Raw genomic sequence first — 18,150 nt, forward strand, 5'->3', positions numbered from 1 at the left:
AGCCTGCTCTCAGATCCATCCACCTAGGTCAGGCTGTACATTCCTCCACAGATGGCCTCCCTCGTGTACATGCAGATACTGTCATCTGACACTCACGCACAGTGAAGCAACACTGATATGATCTCTCTGGATTGAAGCATTTCTTGTGGAAAAATCCAAAGTCAAAGAGAGAGACAATAGAAAATGAAACTAACGTTGGTTAATTAATGCAGCCATTAAATCAATGCACCCATCCTCTTTCTCTCAAAATAAATAAATAAACTTTAAAAAAACTTTTAAAAAATTATAATTTTTATATGAAACTATTTGAGAAATATGTAATGGGGTCATCTTAAATTTGTGACACCTTAGTACTCCTGCATTTAGAGGTCACAGCGCTCTAATCCCTGGATTTGCCCAATGATCACAAACCTGGCTTCAGTCACCAGGGTACACTCTACTTTGGAGCATATTTGAAAGGGAGACAGGCTTGAGATGAAATTAGAAAAGCCACCTCAACCTGAAGACAGACCCTAGAGAGAAGCATCAAGAACTCAGTCCAAAACCAGATGCCTCACCCCTCAAACTACACCACTCATGAAGTGGGAATCCCTGCAGCAGTCACAGGCTGTGATGGGCAAGGACACACAACGGAGTCTCAACAAAAATAAAAGTTAACAAGGCACAGACTGATCAGGGCTCAAAAGAAGTCCCAGAGTGATGGAGACCCAGCAGGATTTGGTCTTTGGACCAAAGTTAAGATCTTGTCCTCTTCTGCTTCAAAGATCTGAGAGACACACAGAGGGCACAGAGACTCTCTAGCATTAGAAATCTGAATGTGTGGCCAAGCACCATATACAGACACAGTGTGTGTCTACTCTTTGCAATACATGTGACTCCTCTCCTTCACTATTAACATTAAATAACAACTTTCAATATCGCCTCTTCAGGGAAGTCTATGATGGCTTCGAACTAAAATACCCCTCAACTTACAGTCAGATAACATGATTCTATTCCCATTATAATATTTATCGCTACCTGGTATTTTCTTGTCACTTGATTTGCTCCTTGCTGGTTTTCTGCCTCCTCTCTCAATCAATATGACCTAAGGGAACAAAGGTTACTTTGTTCAACACTATTCCATAGGACGTCCAAGAGTGCCAAGCAGTTAGTAAGCTCCTGAAAGATGTGAGTTAAAAATGCATCAATGAATGCAATACAAATTTATAGAATAAGCATAAATCAAACAGAGAGGGCTTTTCTTCACATATCAGGGAGGGATATACTCTGAAACAAAAAGACAGTGGATGTGGATGACATCTCAGAAAGCAGAACCTGAAGCACTGCGTGTGAGTTAGGATCTAAAATAGACAAGGAAGCATTAGGCAGGTAGGAATCCCATAAACAAAATTAACCATGACAGAATTCCAATGATGTTTAGCTACAATGTAATTAATTGTCTCCAATCTCTATAATCAAATAAATCTGGGTATACACAGAGCTATACAAAAAGCAACAGACATACGTGGGAAGACACAAGCTCTGCACGCACAAGTGAAGCCTAGTCCTTACTCAGCTGTACGTCAACACCTCACAGGTAATTCCTGTAATGAAAATCCAGGGAAGTTTTTTCCAGAATTTCCATGTGTCTTTGTTCATTATTTTGCTAACAGGAAAGATCTCTGCTAAGCACAAATTCTCCCCATCATTGGCTTTTCCTAATTAACGAAAGGAACTTCCACATCTTCACCTATTTCTCCTTCATTTCCCATTCCAGGATCAGCCCACTTACTGTTTTATACCAGTTCCTACCATTGTCCCATGGTCCTCCCTCCAAGTCTGAATGGCTGCTCCATGCTGGAAAGCCCAGGGCAAACCACTGAATGCTCCCCTATGAAGCTAAATTCAGAGGAGTGATCGTTCCCAAATTTATCACTTTATTTTTATCTCTTTCTAGGAATACTTCGTTGTTACTCCTGTCTTTCTTGTTTTTTCCATTCTTTCCATTTTCAAAGCTCTTCTTGTTTCTGCCTACATGTCTTTCTAATCCGAATGTCTTTGTCATTTTCCATTAATCTGTAGCTCCCACCATCCTTTGACCCCATCCAAACAACACTACCAAATTGCCTTTATTTTACCTAAATGTTACTGGGTGTGCAACATTCTAGGCATCCAAAAGGCCCTTCCTGGAAATCTGAAAACAATGACACTTTGAAAGTGTCCTGCCAGACATCGTAGGGAAACACCTTTCTGAATACCTTTGGCAGGTACACCCTGGAATACTTTAAAGGAGGCTCCTTTTTCCTCCTCCTCACCCCCCTCAACCCTCACACTTAATCCTTCAATCTTTGATCATCCCACTACCCTCCTGGACATCTGACAACACTCATATTTATACAGTTTCCCTCCTGACGTTTTAGGGCAGTATCATTCTGAATATGGTGCCAAGCTAACCTTGAGATAGCATCAAGCCTCCTTCTTCCTGCTTACCTGCCTCTATCCTAACATTTACATGAGGTTTGGATCATCACACTTGCCGGATGTTGACTTTGCACACTGGCAACTATTTATTCAAAAACCTGCTCAAATTTCCTGGACATTGTGATAACTTTTATCTGGCATTACTGTTCATCTATATGGCACCATTGTCTAAAAAACAATTTACAGACTTTGATGAGAAGGACAGATTCTGGGGTGATATCAGTTCATACCAAAACGTCAAGAACACCTCTTTCAACCAGAAGTGTGTACTGCATCAAGCCTTCACTCTGGATTAATTTCATTGTGTTAGTAGACAACATATAGGCTTTGGAAATCCACATCAATTAGCCCCATAAGAGTTCATCATTTACCTTGAATAGGACACAATATCCCCTACAGAGTACTCTGGTGGGGAATGTATAACCTGTATCTAATTATGAGGAATGATTTTTTTAAAACCCTAGTGAGGAAATTCATACTTTTTCAAAAATGGGAAGAGAGATATATTCTTCCATTTACCAATGTCAAAAAAGATGTTTTTAAGTCAAAAAAAATGCCCATAATAAAGGAGACTAAGATAACAATGAAATGAAATAGACAATCTTAGACTGGATCATTTACTAGAGGAATACAATTTTATAAGGGATCTTATTGGGTCAAATACTGATATTGGGTGATTTTTTTAGAAGAGATAAAAGTATTGCATCACTGTTGAAGTTACTAAAATGAAAAACTATATTATGGTTCTGTAGAAATATACACTAAAGTAATTAGTGGTAAAGAAATATACCTAATGAGCTGTTGAATCTAAGAAGGCAAACCATCTCCACTGTGTTACCTACCCTAAGGCCACCATACAGAGGAGTCCAAGATGGAAGAAAAGTTCATGTGTAGGCATTATGGGCCACAGTCTTACCGAAACCAATTCTTAATATCATCCTGGACGAAGTAAAAGAAGTAAGTTTGGAAGAGCCTCCAAATGATTTCAGCCTTCAGCCACTCACATGGCCCAAGTGTAGCCCCAGAGTGAGAAAGAGAGAAGACATCTCTTTTGTGCCTTAGCCAAACGCCTCCCCTGCATATTCTTTAAGCATACAGAAGTGGTTGTTGTATAATATCTTAGTATTTTGCAGTGTTTTTTTTAATGCAGAAATAAATGATCAAATATGGATTTTGGTACCAGAAATGGGATGCTGTGATACCAAAAACCTAAAACGTATGACACTAGGTTTCAGAAAACATAAGAGATTGGAGGTGATAGTTAGCCAACACCTGACAAGACTACAGCTTGTTGGTGAGGACTTAAAGGAAACTGAGGAAAATGTTATTAAAAACTGGAGCACAGGGAAACTTTGCTATATAGTAGCATAAAAGTGAAGAAACCCTTGCCTGGAGTAATGAAGAATATAAAAATGTACTTAATGAAGTGTTAAATCTGTCTAAGGAGATTTCCAGGCAAAATGTCAAAAGTATCATCAGTATTTATTTTAGTTGCACATCGTAAAGTATAAATGGAAATGAGACTAAAAAGGATGCTTTGCTAAGACCTCAGAAACCCAGCATGTCATAGTACCCCTGTGCTAGATCCTTAGGCTCTTGAAGGATTTCATAATCTGTGTCACAAATTCTTCCCATTAAACTAGAAGACATCTAGGAATCATAAGGGCATTGTTGCTCAAAGACCACTCAGGGGGCCAGACAGAGAAAGGTCTATCTAGAAGAAACAATGGATTTGAACTGTCATTTATCTATTAGATAAACTGAATTCACAATATTCCATCTTCCCAATAAGAAAACTGCAGTCCCATATGGCTTCACCAAGACTTTCTACCTAAAATTTAGGGAAGAAAACACCAACCTTCGCCAGATTCTTCCCAAATGTTGAAAACCCAATGAAAGATTTTTAATCTAATTTTATGATGCCAGGATATCCCTGATGCCAAAGCCTGAAAAAGGTATTACAAGAAAGAAAAATTACAAAATCATCATTATCATGACCATAAAAGCAAAAGTTATAAATAATAAATTACCAAAGCAATTCCTGTAACAAATACAAAACATTAGACATCACAAAATTCAGTTTTTTCTGGGAGTACAAGACAAGGTTAATATTTGGAAATCAATCAAGGGAGCCTGGGTGGCTCACTGGGTTGAGCATCCGATTTTGGCTCAGGTCATGATCTCACGGTTCATGGGTTTGAGCCTATCATCAGGTTCTGTGCTGACAGCTCAGAGCCTGGAGCCTGCTTCAGATTCTGTGTCTCCCTCTCTCTCTGCCCCTCCCACCTCTCAAAAATAAAGAAACGTTTTTTAAAAAGCAACCTTTGAAAATCAATGTCAGTACATTAGTTTCCATTTTCTTCGCAACAAATTACCATAAACAGTGACTTAAAACAACACAGACATATTATCTTATAGTTTGGGATTTCAGAAGTCCAAAATGGGTCTCTGGAAACTATTATCAACATATGGACAGGGTTTCATTCCTTCTGAAAGTTCTGAAAGAGGAAAATCAATTTCCTGTTCTTTTTCAATTTCTAGAGTCTGCTCACATTTTTTGGATTGGCCTCTTTCCATCCTCAAAGCCACTGATGGCTGCTCAAGTCTTTCTCATTTTGCCTCCCTCTTCCACATCTGAAGGACCCTTGTTGATTAAATCAGGCCATGCCAGATAATTCGGTATAATCTACATATTTTTATATTCGTATGATTAGTAACTTTAATTCCATCTGCAACACTACTCCCACTTCTCCGTGTAATCTAACAAATACAGGTTGAAGGGATTAGGATATGGATATCTTTGTGCACCCATGATTCTGTCTACCAAAGTTAGTCATCCAGTTAGCAGAACAAAGGAAGAAAATCATGATTATCTCAACTGATGCAAAAAAAAAAAAATCTGATAAAATTCAATACCCATTTGTTATTTTTTTCATTTTTAGACAAATATAAATAGAATCGCCTTAAACAGTAGCAAATGTCATACTAAAGGTTCAAATATTGAAAGTGTTCTCCAGAGATAAAGATGGACACTATTTATATTATTATTGTGCTAGAGATCCAATGAGGGCAATCACACAAGAAATGAAATGAAGAGGAAAGGAATAGAAAGAAAATATGAAACTGTAGTTAATTATTTACCAGTGGCATAATTCTGTTCAGAGAACATCTAAAAGAAACTACAGAAAAACAATGAGAACTAAAAATCAACTCTAGCCATTTCCAAGGTATCAGGTGAATATATAAAAATCAATTGCAGGAGCGCCTGGGTGGCTCAGTCAGTTGAGCGTCTGACTTCAGCTCAGGTCATGACCTCATGGTTTGTGAGTTCAAGCCCTGCATCGGGATCTGTGCTGACAGCTTGGAGCCCGGAGCCTGCTTCAGATTCTGTGTCTCCCTCTGTCTCTCTGCCCCTCCCTCGCTCATGCTCTCTCTCTCTCTAAAAAAATAAATAGAAATTTAAAAAATTTAATAAATAAAAATCAATTGCATTTATCTGTACCAGCAAAAATCCATTTGAATTTTTAATGATACCATTCATAAGAGTTATATAACCAAGAAATTAGTAATACATCTTTTAAAACATGTTCAAAACGTCTATGCAGTAACTATGAAAAATAAAGTGAAGGATAAATCATATAAATGAACAGGAAAATTGAGTCTTATGAAGACACTGTTTTCTCTAAATTAATTCATACATACAAAGCACTAATTTTGAGTGGCCATTCCAAGCCTGGAAATGCAAAACAAATTAACAGAGACTCTTCCAAAAGCTAAACAATTAGAGTGATATTTCTAAGTATTATCCCTTTTTTCCCTTTGCTCTTTCTTTCTGGGAATATGGCACTATTTCTTTCTCCTTTATCATTTTTTCTTTCCCTGTTCTAAGTTTGAAAGTCTTTCTATTCCTATTGTACATGTCTCTGAATATTTTTTTCATATTCAGTTTATCCATATATCTCATTATCCCTTACCTCACTTCAAACTCTGCTAACACTGTTTTACTTACACAATTTTTACAGTTAGCACAGTATTTAGAGAATTCTAAAGCTTCTTTCTTGGAAGCTTAGAGACAACTATACTCTAAGACTCTCTCTGACTCCGTGTCAACATCCATCTGATATAGTGCCATGCTTACCCTGGAAAGGTTAAGAAGTGTTCTTCTTAGAACTTCTTCCACCCTCACACATACCCTGTCAGTGTTGATCAGCTTATTTGCTGAAGGATCCAGATTGTTTACTCGGTACCCTGCCAACCTTTTTTCAAAAACTGTCTTAGGTGCCGTCAGATATTCTGGTACCTTTTCTCTGTCATCACTGTTGATCCTGAGCAAAAGATTCGAGCAAGAATTGAAGACTTCACTAAGAGAAACAATTTTTGAGGCAACAGTAATTCCTAATTATTTGGGAAGCTCCAGAACATGTCTGTGCAGCTGAAAGTCTATGCTGCATCAAGTTCCAAGTAAACAATAATTTCATGTTAATTTTAGGGAACATATGTATATATTAGAAAACCACATAAATCAGCCTCATCAGAGTTAACCCTCTTCCCTGAGTAGGACTAGGAATTCAATTATGGCTGGGAATATACGAAAACAGTATATCCTTGATACCAAAAGTCAAATCCTGAAAAGATAATAGAATAAATTGCTAGATAATCATTATCATGACCATAAGTGCAAAAGTCCTAAATAATGTATTGCCAACTTAAATCCAGTTATAAATAAATAAACACAAGGCAGCCAAATAGCATTTATTTTAGGAATACAATATAGAATTAATGCTAGAAAATCATCAGTGTTGAGCATCTGATTAGCAGAGCAAAGGAAGAAAACCATATGATTATCTCAAGCGATGCAAAAAAATTGGTAAAATTATCACTCATAGATATCATACAATTTATAAAGCAAACCAGAAACTCTACCAATATTTTATCAGAGTCAAAAAACAAATGTATCATTGTACTGGACACAGGACACTATAGAAAAATCAATTGTATTTGTACTAACAACAAAAAACTAGAAATGCTTACATGATACCCTTTATAATACCATTAATAAAATCAAATACTCAAACAACCATTTAAGGGAAGATGTTCAAGACTTATGCACAGAAATTACTACAAACAATTGGAAGGGAGAAACCATGTAAACAGCCTAGAAGATACAATATTGTAAGATGCGAGTTCTTTCCAAGTTGGTGGATAGATTTGAGGAAATTCCAGTCAGAATTTGGGCAGTTTACTTTTGGAAACGAATAGCTTCTACGATTTCAAAGTTGTGGTAGGGGGAATTTCTATGATGGTCTCCAAAGATGTATGACCCTAATCACAAGAAGCTGTAAATTTGATGAGCTTTCAACCTTCAAATAATGAGTGGCTCATATCATGATGTCAAGTAGAATAAATTATCTACTTCTGTGACACCGTCTTATAATTTGTTTTCATTTTTTTATAATCCCAATAAGTAAAGAAATTTGTGCTACAAATTCATGTGTAAATTACAGAATACATACTGTAGCTGGTACTTTATTTAAAGGAATGTAAACCAATGTGAGTCTCTCAAAAAGTGGGAAATCAGAGCTCCTGTCTTTCTAACAAAACGCAAACAAACAAAAAAGCCTAATTATGGGCCAAAGAAATACAGTGAAAGCATAATATATCATTAAGAAAGTGGGAGTGCCTGGGTGGCTCAGTGGGTTGAGCGTCCAACTTTTTTTTGGCTCAGGTCTTAATCTCATGGTTTGAGATTAAGTGGGATTGAGCCCCAGGTTGGGCTCTGCACTGAAAGTGCAAAGCCTGCTTGGGATTACTGTAAGTTTCCAAAATGCAGCCCTTACAGCTATTTTTCTCTGTGCTTCCTCCTTTCCACATATGGAAAAATATAGAGTTTTATAAGGGAAAAAAACCCTCCAATTCTCACATTGCTAGTGATTATTCTTTATGTGAAAGGAGATAAACCATTGTCAATACAAGATGTGAAGGAATGGGGAGACAATCCGTGGGTTGAAACAGGGCTCATTACAGCTAAGTATGGGCCAATCTGTGCATGTGAATGATTCAAGATTAGTTACGTGCCCAGATATAAACCACTATTATGAGCTTTTCCTCCCAAAACCTATAAAAGAAAAAAATGATAGTGTTTGTAGAGTTTCATACCAGGTTGCAGAAGGTGACTTCCTATTTGATATCTGTAACAGGAGAAAAACTGTCTAATGCAAAGGGATCTGGGGTTTAAGATCTGCAGTATAGCACTGGTGTGAGGATCAACTCCTGTTCAAAAGAATTTGGTTCAAACAACTCTGGATGGAAGCCTACAATGGATAAAATTTACAATGGGAAGTATCCCAGGATATATTAAGTTTTCCTAAAATACACAACAAAGTAAGACAGCCTTTCTCTGAAAAAGGAAAGGAATCAATTTTTCAGCTCTAGTCTGTTTGATTCAAATTTTTCTTAAATTTATTTATTTTTGAGAGAGACAGAGACAGCATGAGTGAGGGAGGGGCAGAGAGAGAGAATCCCAAATAGGATCCACACTGTCAGCTCAGAGCTCGATGTCAGGCTCGAACTCGTGAAACCACGAGATCACGACCTGAGCCGAAATCAAGTGTTGGACGTTTAACCGACTGAGCCACTCAGGCACTCCTTGATTCAAATTTTTGATGAAGATGTCAAGATACTAACCCAGACACTGAAACAATATAAAGTAATGTTGGCAAATTTCTTCATGGTTATAGGTCCCTTTATTTCAAATACAGCCTTTTACTCTTGGTCTTAGTCCCTTTGGACTGCTGTCACAAAATACCATATACTTGGTAGCTTGTAAACAACAAACATTTATTTTTCACAGTTCTGGAGGCTGGAAGTTCAGGATCGGTATGCCGGCATTGTTGTGGAGGGGTCCCTCTGTTCTGGTGAAGGCCCTCTTCTGGGTTGCAGACCACTGACTTCTTGCTGTGTTCTTACATGGTAGATAGAATGAGATATCTCTCTGGGGTTCCTTCAATAAGAGTACCAATTCCATTTATGAGGGCTCTGCCCCATTGGCCTACCATCTCCCAAATACCCAACCCCCTAACACCAACCATCACCTACAGTTATGTTTCAATGTATAACTTTTGAGGAAGACACAAACATTTAGACCATAGCACCCTACTCCCATGTGTCTGTTTACTCACTGTCTCTACTTACATTTCCTCATTTAAAAAATTTACCATTTCCTAAAGTTGGAGTAAGATTAAAATAAAATTTTATATGTGAAATGATCAAATGAGATGTATAGTTTATGTAGACATTTCCAGAAATCTATGCTCATAAATCTATAGATTCTGGGTTTATTTAATATAAGAAATCATAAATCTGGATATCCAGCTATTCTAGTACATATCTATGATATATTTATTCTCTAGATAAGATCTCTGCCTCTTAGTAATAAATATTAGTCTACTTACCCAACATCCAGCTGATGTGCTGCCACTGGGTTACCTGTATTCTTTCACTTCCTTGATGATTTGTCTTCAAGAAAAGAATTGGCGAGCTTGGTTAAATTGATTAAATAATTAAGCAGCCAGAAAGAAAAGTACAGTTTCTGCTAGAATTGAACTACCTATTGCCTGGGACCCTAGTGTCTTTTGTGCTTTTAGCACTTATTTTGAAACCCAGATTATACTACTTAATGCATACATTCCATATTTATTATTTTAAATTTCCAAAGTGCACCCTAACTCCGGTTGCTTCCTGAGATTTCCCCATTCTTATCTGGATAGATTTGTTTAGTAGCTTTATCGAGATCCAGTTTATATGCCATAAAATTCACCTGTTTTAAATGTATAGTTTGGTGGGTTTTAGTATGCATTGCACAATCCCATATATATGAAGTGTCCAGAACAAGCAAATCTGGATACTTTCATAAGAAGAAACAAACTCCAATTCTGATGTAGCTTTACTTGAATGCAGAGAAATTTGTTGAGGATAGCATGAAGACAAGGTAGGCAATCAGGTGAGATGAAATGCAGGCACACTGTAGCCCAACAAAGCCAAAAGTGGAAAGGCCAATGTAGGCATATGATGAGCCAGCTCCATGACTTCACCAAATGTCCTCCAGTAGTGAGGCAATCCATGCAAATAAATCTATAACACACATTAAAAAAAACAGAAAGGAAGAAATATATTGCTGACATTTCCATAGAAACTTACAGAATGTGACTTCCTTATTTGCTGCCAGGGGAACAACAAAGCCCAATGCCACTGAATTCACAGGAGTCCAGGGAATCTAGGGTTAGAACATCCAGAGCCTAGTACTTGTGAGAGGATCAACTCCTCTCCAAGAGACTATGGTCTATGCAACCCATACCAGAAGCCTAAGATGAACTGCAAGCTTTAGAATGAGAAAGATCCCAAGGTTTATTAAACAGCTTTCCAAACTTATACAAAACAAGATAGTCATCCTGGGGTGGGAGACAGGAGGCCATATTTTCAGCCACTTGCAGTCCAACACAGATTCTTGGTCATGTGCCACACTGTGCCCAGACATTGAAATAATATAAAGCAATATTGGTAAAAGCCTCCTTGGGACTTAGATTTCATAAATACAAAACAGCTCTTGGCCATGTACACCATGTGCTTAAAAGAGTGGCACACTATCTCTGTACATCGATTTCTACTTCTTCAAAATTTACTACTTCAAAACGCTGGTGTGAGACTAAACTTATATTTAAGATGTGACATATTTAACAATGGGGCCTGGAATAGTCTCAGAAAAACAAATGATTGTAATAAATCAATACGGTGGTAGGAAGGAAGGGATAAGCTAACCTGGAAGGCAGACCTGAACCCTGACCCTCAAGAGAATTAAATATTCCCAATATACCCTCAAAGACCCTCAAAATTATCTGGTCTGTATTTTATTTCCCCCGGGGAATACCCAGTATAAAGTCATTTTCCATTTCTTAGGAAATTCTCCCACAAGCAGGTACATGGCCAATGATAGCACTTTTTTGGTATTTGCAGTATAACTTCTATTAAAGATGAAACCAGACATATTCCATGCTAAAGGAAAAAGTAAGTCAAGGTGGTAGCCAAGAAGTATATATTTTGTGGTCCCTCTACTTTCTTTCTTGTTGCTATGGAAAACCAAACGAAAGTAGGAAGCAAAAAGAACACAGGGCATTTCTCATGCCTTCTCCCACCTCGACATAGTCCACTGTGAAAGTGTGGGACCTAGATGATCCAGCAGCCACATAAAGACATCCCTTCAAAATGTGGACAATGGCTGGCATAGCAGTGTGAGCATCAGCCGCAGTGGAGACATCTACAGGGACTGCTGAAATTAATATGAAAACTCACAATGAAAGTTTCGATACTTTTCATGGAAGAGAAATTAGTCTCACACTTTCTTGAGCTTACATCCCCCAAAATGTATTCCTTTCTCTTTTATCTCTGCCATCATAGCTGCAACCTGACCCACCAACATCCTTACATGATACATTTTATGAAGAATATATCATAGTGACATCAGAGAGGAATTCTAGAGGGGAAGAAAACAAAGATTAAAAACCTATGTCTTAGATAAAGTATTAGTACCTCCTTCCTAGTGCCATATATATCACAAGCTTCTAAAACAATTGAAATCCCTTAGGGTGTCTGGGTGGCTCAGTCAGTTGAGCTTCTGACTCTTGATTTCAGCTCAAGCCATGATCCCAAGGTCATGGCTAGAGCCCCACATCTGACTCTGCACTGAGCATGAAGTCTACTTAAGATTCTCTCTCTCCTTCTCCCCCCTGACACTTTCCCCTGCTCATGCTTTCTCTCTCTCTCTCTTAAACAAAATAAATATAAAATGAAGTGTTTAATTAAAAAGTACTAGTAAAATAAAAATTAAACAATTGAGATCCCTTTTATTACTCAGAAATGTGAGAATAACGGAGAGGTGGAGAAATTGGTACTGTTCTTGCAGTTAAACAAATGAGTAAATGAGCAAAAATCACCCACCAATTACCCCATGTTAATGGAACCATGTCATAGGTTGATGACAATTATCAAGCCCTACGTCTTATACTGGGAACCTACACACACACGTCACAGAAGATGCATATACAGAAAAAATTTGAGAGGTCCCCAGAATCTCTAACCAGGCTGATTAGTGAGGGGCTTCTATACCAGGCCAGAACATGAAGAATGGGAGAGGAGGCTGTGTTTTCTAATGTTCAGATACCAACACATAGAGTCAAGAAAAATAAAAAGCTGTGTAATTGGGTACATGGGACCTCTCTGTACTATTTTTGCAACTTCTTCAGAGTCTATAAATACTTCAAATAAAAAAAATTTACAAAGAGGAGTACCTGGCTGGCTCAATGGGAGGAGCATGCAATTCTTGATCTTGGGGTTGTGAGCTTGAGTCCAATGTTGGGTGTAGAGATTATTAAAAGACAGTAATAATAAATAAACTTTAAAAAGTTATTAAAAAATAAAGCAAATCCACATAAGGTGGAAGATATTACAGCAAATATAACAAAAAGGGAGTTTTATCCAGAATATGTAAATAATTCTTGTAAATCAATAGAAAAAAAAATACAACTAGATAGAAAATGAAAAATACGTTTGAGCAGATAAATCACACCAAAAAAAAAAAAAAAAGATATACAAATGGCCTGCAGACTTATAGAATGGTGTTCAACCTCATTAATAATCAGGAAAATCTTCCCAGAATAATGAAACAAATGAGTGGATCAAATCTCAAAAACAAGGATTCACTCAACTTTGACCAGAAAGAATGATGTACACCCTTAGACACCAGGGTGCTGTGAAGAAGGCAGAAGGTGAGAAAATGGAGAAGTAGAAGCCAAGAGAAGCAACGTCCAGAAGTTCATGTGAAACACATTTCATGAGAATCTACAGGTGACTCACTGGAAAAAAAAAAAAAATGCTTTGCAGTACCAATTGGTTCCTCAATATGTCTGTTATTAGATATAAAAAAAAAAAAGGATTGTCTCTGGAAATGAACAAGATAGTCTCACATACATTCCATGCTATAATGGATTAAAGCTGTGTGAAACTGAAGACTTTATTCATCTTACGATTCTTCCTATAATTTACTTTAAAATTTTTCTTTTACCTTACCTGTAAATAAGAAAGTTATTTTAAAGGCTGGAGGTGTAAAATTACAAAGTTGTAGCGATGGAGAACAAATTAGTGATTGCCAAGACTTAGGGATGGTGGGACAAGAGGAGGGGACGTGACTACAAAGGGGTGGACAGAGATCTTTGTGGTGAGGGAAACGTACGGCAGCTTGATTGTGGTGATTGTTAATGGGTCTGACTCCTGTGATAAAATGTCAAAGAGCTCTACACACACCTTGTGTCAGTGGCAATATCCTAGTTTTGATACTGTACTATTATTCTGTAAGATGCAACCATTGGAAGAAAGTGGATAAAAGGTATATGAGATCTCTGTACTATCTCTGCAACTTCCTGTGAATCTATAATCATTTTTAATACTGATGTGAAAGGGCACATGTACCCTGCTGCTTATAGCAGCACTATCAATCACAGCCAAATTATGGAAAGAGCCCAAATGTCCATCGACTGATGAATGGATAAAGAAGATGTTGCAAATGTGTGCAATGGAATATTACTCAACCATCAGAAAGAATGAAATCTTGCCATAGGCAACAATGTGGCTGGAGCCAGAGTGCATGACACTAAGTGAAATAAATCAGTCAGAGGAAGACAAGTACCATATGATTTCACTCATATGTGGAATTTGAGAAGCAAAACACATGGGGGCACCTGGGTGGCTCAGTCGGTTAAGCGTCTGACTTCAGCTCAGATCATAATCTGGTGGTTTGTGGTTTTGAGCCCCACATATGCTCTGTGCTGCCCCTCTCTCTCTGCCCCGCTCCAGCTTATTCCCTCTCTCCCTCTCTCTCTCTTTCAAAAAACAAATAAAGAAACATTTTTTAAAAAGGAAAGAAACAAAACAGATGAACATAGGGGAAGGGGAAAGAAAGAGAGGGAAGCAACTATAGAGAACAAACTGAGTTGCTGGAGGGGAGGTGGGTGGGGAATGGGCCATTAAGGACGGCCCTCACGTGGAGCACTGGGTGCTGTATGTAAGCAATGGATCACCAAATTCTACTCCTGAAACCAACATTACACTATACTAGAATTTAAATAAAAACCTAAGACAAGCAAAAGATGTATAAATTCAATGCTGTCTAAACGCAATTAGCACAACTATATAAAATGAGCATGTGTGGTAAAGACAGAGAGGTAAAAGTAAGTTTTGCTAGGGGGGTACTTACTGCAAAGTGGCCTCACCTAAGGCTAATTTCAGCAGAAAAGTTACTTCATACAAACTGTCAGCTGGCTCCTAAGAACCCCTAGAAGGGCTGGAGATGAAGTTTCAGCTTCCAAGGGCGTTGCAGATACCTCTGCCACAGGACTGGTCTGGTGAGAAAACCAGACCAGCCACCAGTGCTGCCAAGCACTAACTGCTAAGAATTTGATTAACAACAGTGATTGCTACCTGTAAAGTGTGCTTCTGTGTCAGAATTCCGCCCTGCAACCGTTGTTCCCCTTACACCCCAGAAGCTTCTGCAGGTAATGTGTGCCAGCAGAACGAAGGCTGTTTTCACCCACGGCTCCTCTTCCGACCAAGGTCTTGTGAACGTTCCTAAGATTAGCAGAATTCCTTCATGAGCCTGCCTCCTGGAAGCTGAGAAAGTTCCCAACTTCACTGTTGGGAAAATAATACACAGAATCCTGTTTAATTTTCATTACAAAAAAAAACCAGTCAACATTATAATCCAGATTTTAAAAATAGAGAAATTTTAGTTATGTCTATTTTATAAATTATAGGTTGTTTGGGGGTTTTAGGAAAGAATACGTGGAAATTAAGAATCTAGAACTTTGTTTCGTTTAAGCTCTCTGTAACTGTGTACCTCTGAGGTAGGGTACCCCAGCTTGAAGATTAGTAGTTTACCCCACTTCATTTGGGAGACAAATACAAGGTCATCAAGTTCAATTGATCTCATTTAATAACTTTAATAACTGTTAAGTAGCATATTGTAAACATGTGCAACAAAGAATAAGAACAATGTAATGGATCCCTTCCAGAAGAGATAGTTAAAAAGCTATACAAGGACACATAGAGGTGGGAACATTGAGTGATGGCGTCAGGGCTTAAAGCTGAAAGGAAGACGGGTCGCTACTGAAATCTTCAGGTCATCCACAAATGATGACATTTTTCATTCTTCCTTTCCAACTATTTAAATTTTTATTTCCATTTCTCACGTTACGAACTTAGGACATGTTGAAAAAAAGTAGTGACAGCAGCATTCTCTGAATTATTCCTGATTTCAAGACCTTTAGTAATTCATAATTCAAAATTGATTATGTTTGCCGTAGGTTATTTGTAAATGACCTTAAGTTTTTCATGTTAAGCAAGTTCCCTTTTACTCCTCATTGCTAAAGACTTTTAATAAGTATACGTATTTTCTCTGTTAATCTTTTAATATATTGAATTACATTAATAGACTCCTTATCTTGAAATACCTTCCTTTTGAGGAGGAAATCCAGTTTTCTGGAGGTAGTGTCTTGTCTGTAAAGATAGTTAGATTCAGACTGCTGCTAATTTGATTATGAGTTTTGCAACTCTTCATTAACAAGATCCACCTGTAATGTACAATTCTGCTATCATCCTCAAGAAGTTTTAGCATCAAAGTTATACTATTTTCAGGGGTACCTGGGTGGCTCCGTTGGTTAAGCGTCCAACTACTGATGTTGGCTTAGGTCATGATCTCACAGTTCAGAGATCAAGCCCCACATCAGGCTCTGCACTGGAATGGAGCCTGCTTAAGATTCTCTCTCTCTCTCTCTCTCTCCCCCTCCCTCCCTCTACCTGTGCCCCTCCCCACTGCACACTGTCTCTCTAAATAAATAAATAAAGTTTTGCTATTTTCATAAAATAAGTAGAATAATATTCCTTCTTTTGTATCTTCAGAAGCAGTTGTTTGTGTTTAGAATTATTTATTCTTTAAATTGTTACTATGACTCATGCACACAATGAGGGCTGGGAACTCTAGTCCACCATCTTGCTGACAACACTCCCCTAATTTATATTTCTTGAAAGTTGGCACATTTTATCTGTTTTCAAATTCATTATCATGACATTCTCCTTACCTTTTTAGTCTCTGAAGCATCTGTAGTTACATTCCTTTTTTATACTGCTAATAGAGTTAATTTGTGCATAAGCAACATCCATCCTCAGAAGGAATCTCACTTCTGATTCCTTCTGGTTGTTCTAAATCCACAGCACAGCAGAGTGTCCAGAGTCATGGGGTGTGCCATAATCGTTGATTTTAAAGATCCCTAGCAAACTTTAAATATTCATTTATTACTTATTAACCAAACAATAATGCCTATGAGTCCCTTGGGCATTTACCCACTTTTAAAGCATTCAATCCCAAAATATCAGAAAATTCAATATATTAAACAGTAAACATCAAGATAAATGCACCCAGTGTAACTCCAAATAGGAAAAATTCTGGGAAGTCTCCCACATTCTTGGGGGAGGATACAGAAATCATGTAGCAGTTTCTGAGCATTATTATAGCTCAGTGGCAAGTGTTCAAATGGTGAACGTGGCTTAAGCACTCACACGTGCCACAGCTCAATACTATAAGCAGATCCCAATTTGTCAGACCCAGGTTAACTTACTTTATTCCGTAGTTTCACAGTATCATTTGGGAGCTGTACCAAACCCCTCTCTGTCTCCGCTGACAACTGAGAGATCACTTTTTTGGGGAGAGAGGCAGTGCTGCCCTAACCGGTCAGATTTCAGAACGCGTGTGAAGATGTGTGTGTGTGAATAAAGGCAAAGGGGAAATCTTCACTTTGGCTATTTCTCCTCTAAGATTTGTAGGGGTAAACTCTTCATCCCATTTGAATAGTAACTTCCAAGAGTCAATATTGGGGGTACCAGCAAGGGGGGTACCATTCATACCAAAGTCAAAGAAGATGCCCATGAGGTCCATGTGCTTAGGGCCCAGTGCCCCTGAACACTTTACTCACGAGCATCCTGAAAGGATTTGGGAAAACTACATACCCTCTGACACATTTTTTAATTGACATTTAAGACTGTCAAAGAAATTCTTTCAATTTAAACAGTTGCAAGTGATATAACTTGCAACACATTATAATATTGACATTTAAAATAAAACTGGTACTTTACTCTTTCAGATGTATCCCACGGAACCTAAATGCCAAAGCAATTTGACACCCACTATCAAACGTTTTTAAAAGACAAGATATTTTTAAAGTTAAAAATTCTACAAAATTCTTTTTTCTCTTTAACCTGTATTTTTACTTCACTCCCCCACAGAACTTTATCCTCATGTATGTTTATGCTTGGAAGCATTTAATACATTATTTTAGTGTATTATTCTGCAACAAAAATGTATATATTACTTAAATATTTTTGTAACCACAAAATTCCAAGTGATAAAAATTTATTTCTGAGTTTAGATATTAATACAATTTTTATGTGTTTCCTCTTGATTGTAATAGACGTAAATTATAAATCTGGACAAATATCAAAGATAAAAATATATGATTGGGAATGCATTTTATAGATGAATTTTTCCAATTAGTTCATGCATTCAAGAATAAATATTACTTAAAGCTACTAGAT

The 18,150-nt window shown here is 37.6% G+C and overlaps 1 long non-coding RNA gene across 5 annotated transcripts in view; it reads right to left on the reverse strand.

Annotated features, from left to right (window-relative positions):
- Nucleotides 1-14,932, reverse strand: part of LOC147579116 (uncharacterized) — a 76,336-nt gene extending 61,404 nt beyond the window's left edge. The window contains exons 1-4 of one of the 5 annotated variants that reach the window (XR_015253558.1): nucleotides 10,277-10,578; nucleotides 9,912-9,975; nucleotides 4,319-4,406; nucleotides 1,018-1,084 (exon numbers count right to left, since the gene is read on the reverse strand). This is a non-coding gene — a long non-coding RNA (uncharacterized LOC147579116). Of the gene's footprint in view, nucleotides 1-1,017; nucleotides 1,085-1,504; nucleotides 1,599-4,318; nucleotides 4,407-9,911; nucleotides 10,579-14,777 lie in introns of those variants that run through there. The other 4 variants (XR_015253557.1, XR_015253556.1, XR_015253560.1 and 1 more) reach the window with 4 other exon arrangements.
- Between the last annotated feature and the right edge of the window lie 3,218 nt (nucleotides 14,933-18,150).

This window comes from Puma concolor, chromosome B4, assembly GCF_028749965.1.
Source record: "Puma concolor isolate L17-30 chromosome B4, mPumCon1.1.hap2, whole genome shotgun sequence".
In the NCBI taxonomy this organism is placed as follows: domain Eukaryota; kingdom Metazoa; phylum Chordata; class Mammalia; order Carnivora; family Felidae; genus Puma; species Puma concolor.